This window comes from Juglans microcarpa x Juglans regia, chromosome 8S, assembly GCF_004785595.1.
Source record: "Juglans microcarpa x Juglans regia isolate MS1-56 chromosome 8S, Jm3101_v1.0, whole genome shotgun sequence".
NCBI lineage: Eukaryota > Viridiplantae > Streptophyta > Magnoliopsida > Fagales > Juglandaceae > Juglans > Juglans microcarpa x Juglans regia.
In genome coordinates, this window is record NC_054609.1 from 5,367,193 (window position 1) to 5,372,076 (window position 4,884).

A 4,884-nucleotide genomic window follows, 5' to 3' on the forward strand; every position below is an offset into this window, starting at 1 on the left:
TTCGTGGTTTCGCCAAGTGTCTCACCTCTCCCTCCTCCCTTCGCTATTTTCAGACACTGGGTAGTGGTCCTCCTCCCTTCATTTATAAAATACAGAATATATGATATAATTATATATTAATAATAACTGGAAGGTAGGCAAGCTGGAATTGGAGACGTGGACCAGTTGCTAGAGGGTAGGAGGACTTTGATGTGACGTCCAACCAATCATATTTGGCAAGGTGGGATAATCCTGATCGTCCATTCGTTCTTGGTTAATTTTCGGATAGGACGTCGTTTGTTTTTTTTTTTTTTAAATATTATTTATTATTATTATTATCATCATTATTGTTATTATTACGAAAATGATCTGTATAATTCTAACAGTCTCTTATGATAAGTCATATTTTTTTTTTTTGTTTCTATTACTCAAATTTTAAGGAATAATTTTTTTTATTTTTTAAAGGAATAGAATTAAAACGTGTTAATAATTTAAGGGTGATTTCAAATTAAATGGTAATTTTAAAGGATTTGTGTATTTTACTTTTCGCTCGTTATTCTTGTGTTCAATCACTCCATCTTTTTGTTTAGTTTCCATTTTACAAATGAAGGTAATCTGTTTTATGTTCATATTTTGAAAGAAATTTTCAACCTATGGTCTCATCTCCCAATTGTTCAAAAAGAATTTCTTTTATGGGTCCCGATAAGGTCAATTTTTTTTTTATTCAATTTTTTACCCTTTAATTTTTTTTTAAATTTTTTTTCAACATCATTAAAAAATACTTCATTAATCACTAAAAAAAAAAAAATTATCGGGACCCAACTCTATGTGAGAGTAACTTTTTCCAATAGATATACAATTTTGTAATCATACAACTCCATTAAAAATAAATTTTAATATTACAAAACTACCTTCTATTTTATGTAGAATATTAAACTAATGGTAAAATAATTGTAAAATTATCATTTACCATATCAATTGGGAAAAGAGACTTTCGTTTGTTTACTACACCTATTTTAACTCATCTCAACTTATCATTACAACTTTTTCAAATTATAATATAAAATATAATGAATAATTCAATTTTCTCAAATTCTAAAATAATAATAAGATTAAAAAAATAATATTCTAACAATATTTTATTATTTCAACTTAACTCAACATCCAAACGTAACCGATCCACGACACATTTTACATTTAGTGGCATTAGTCATGTGAAAAGGTTTACACAAATAATGTTAAATATAAGTTTAGATTGTACAAGTTTCACATAATTCATTTTAAAAATATAGATCACACTGTAAAAAAGAGTCATAAAATTATTTTTTTTTTAATCCTTAAACCCACTTTTTTCTCTAAAAAGGAAAAAATATTGCACAAAATTTACACGCCTTCTTAAGTTTTCACAAATCGTTTTTTGATGCCATATAAAATGTAAATAGTTTGAAAAATGTTTGTGTAGATATTTTTGTTAGAAAAATTATATTTATAATTGTGAAATATGTAAATATTACGTAATTTTTTAAAAAAAATAAGTAAAGATATGATTTATATAAAAAAAATTAATTTTTTAATAATAAATTTTATTTTTTTTAAATCATTATATATCGTTTGTGCACTCCACTCCCGTTTACTCTTTTTGTTAGGAGAAACAAAAAGTAATTTCGAAAAAAAAAACCGCTAAAACAACTCAGCTGAAGAGGACAGTTTTGTCCATGAAAAACTGACGGCGCTTATTTTCTTGCACTTAAAAATAAGGAACCAGACAGGACAAACGGCAAGATCTTTCCGCCTACGACTGGCGGAGCAACGACCCGCGATTTGAGCAGCCGGATCTATTTGACAAAAATGCCCTAAAAGTTGCTCGTGATCATTCACGGATTCACACATCAATTGAATGGTAGCGTCTAGCGAGAGCTATATCTTTCTATTTTATTTGAATTTAATAATCAATAATATATATTTATTCAATATAAAAAATAGGATCCAGTTTAAAGGGTGCCTTAGAAGTATCTATTCCGTATGTAAACATTCTATATTTTATTTTTTAAATGATAAGATTTTCAAATAGAAAATGTTATATACACACAATCATTTTTATAATTTTGTTTTAAATTTAGAATATTTTTATAAAATAATTTATAAAAATAATATTATTCATATATAAATACTCTCAATTTAAAATATAGTAATATATATAGAATCATAAAAAAAATTACATGCGTATCATTATTCTTAAAAAAAATTAAAATGTTAACTTTCGGACAAAAATATCATTCTATCTGATCTCTTGAGTTCGGTGTAAATAATAATAATAATAATAAAATTATATTATCAAGTTACAAAATAAATAATTTAATTTTTTTAAATCTCAAAATAATAATATTAAAATATAATATAATAACAAAATTTTATTCAACTTTTAATTTTTATCTCAACTCATTTCATCTCAATCGAATATCCAAACCGAACCTCAAAATCTAGTTGGTATCTTGTAATTTCAACTTGTTTGATACTCTATATTGAGCGATAATAATAGCTAGTTTATGGAATCTCAAGTTATTTACAAATGAGAAGTTATTGATTTTTGATAAAAATCTAACTTTGATTCAACAAGCTCATAAAAAGTTTTTGGTCAAAATATTAATTATCTTATATATTTCATCCACCTTTGAATTATCAAACTCAAGAATATTTTCGGTCAAAATAATAATAATAATAATAATAATAACCACGTTGGATAATTTAAGAAAGAAGATGAGAACGATGAGGTGGGAGGGGGCTTTGCTTGTGGCTAAGGCCATCTTTGAAACAGACAAAAAAACATCGCTTTCGCTTTCGCTTTCCTGGCGTGAAGAAAGGGCACTGTACTGTAGTGTACTGTTTGGGTAAGTAAGAGTGAAATTGTCCACAAAAGAGTGCATGAATTTCCAAAACTGGACATCTCTTTGTTTCAAAGATTTAAGCCATCATTTCTTGGAGCTTTGGGCTTCCGACAATCCCTGATTGGAAGTTAAGCAAATCGAAAATATTAATCTATCTCAATTCATCTCAATTTATTTTAATTTATTATTATAATTTTTTTAAATTTTAATATAAAATATAATAAAAATTTAATTTTTTTAAATTTTAAAATAATAATAATATTAAAAAATAATATTCTAACAATATTTTATCATCTTAATTCAACTCAACTCAATTCACTTTAACGTTCGCAACCTAAGTTGAAACAACATGTGCAATCTTTCCCCCTTCTTTTTCTTTTGGTCAATGAACTTTATTTTACATGTAGAAAACGTTTTATAATTTTTCTTTTAAGTTTATACTTAAAAAAGAGAATTGTTATTATTATAAAGAGATTTCATAAAAATAAATACATAAATTGATATGGTTTCAATAAAATTAGTTAGTTTGTAAACTTTTTTTATGACTTTTTTTTTGTGGCTAAACCATTTTTCTATAGGGTGGCGGACGCAAGATAATTATAGGAGCCATCCCCCCTCCAAAAAAAAAAAAAAAAAAAAGAAAAAGACTTTTTGAAAACATAAAATATCCCCTAAATATTATACATAATTCTACAAATATATAAAATGACTCCCCAAAAAATTTATAATCTCCATTTGCTCTCTAAAATTTTCTAAAATTTCAATATACTTAAAAATATCTTTTTACAATTTTTTTTTTCTTAGTCTCAAAAATTTGTTTAATTTCTATATATTATTTATTTTCAAGGATGTAGCCTGGATATTAAATTTGGCAAGTGAGAGTATTTCAAGTACTCTCATTACTATTCTTTACTTTATTATTACTTTTCATATACTTTTCTACTATTCATTACTTTTTACTTACTTTTTATTACTATTCAATATTTTATTATTATTTTTTTATTACTATTTACAAACATTCTCAGTACTTCTCAGATATTCTCACTACCTAAATCCAGTTCCTAAAATAGTAAACTTATTCATATAGATCTCAAAATTTTTGTTATACAATATTGGGTTTCTTAACATCAAATCCAAAGTAAAAATACAAAAAAACATTTTTTAAGGTTGATGATATATATGAAAAATAGTTTGTAGTTATGTTTTTATAATTTTTCAATCTCTTTTTAATTTAAATAAGAGAAATAATATTTACAGTCTTAAGATGTGTAAGTCCTGTCCACTCTCTTTGAAAAAAATAGATAAATTTAAGACCTATATAAAAAAATATAATTTTTTAATAATAAATCTCATTTTTTTGTCAAAAAAAATACGTAGAAATTATACATCCTAAATTTGTATATATCATTACTCTTTACGTAAATATGTCACTCACTAGAGAAATTGACGGAATTACTTGTTCCGCCACTGTCTATAAGAAAACATAGAACTTACCTACGGGGAAAAAAGTTTCATTGGGTCCTACCGGCCTTCGACCTCAGTAGTTATTTTTATTAATTATTCTTTTTTAATAATACCCTATCCTTGATGGTTATCAATGAGGAAACTATTGGCCTATTTCGTAGATGGAGTTCGAGAATAGTAAATGCGACGTTACATTGTTTATGAGTATTGAAAATCTCTTAAAATTTATAATTATAGGCCCCCAATTACATCAATGAGCTTTCCTTAGATTCACGAGTATAGATGGTCATGAATAATGGTTCCTTGGAATCAATTGGACCTTAATAAAATCAATTTGTCTTTCATGGAGGCTTCTCTCTTTCTCATCAAACTCCTTGCTTGAGCTAAGTTCTCATTCCCTAGCTCCTTGGGTGAAGCAAGCAAGGAGTTCCCTCATCACCCATGACCACTTTAGTTGATGACTTCGAACCCAATCTAACCTTTGCCCACCTTCTCTCTCTTTCTTTCCTACCACCTAAGAGATCCCCAACTTAGGTCCATGGAGTACAATGCTCCT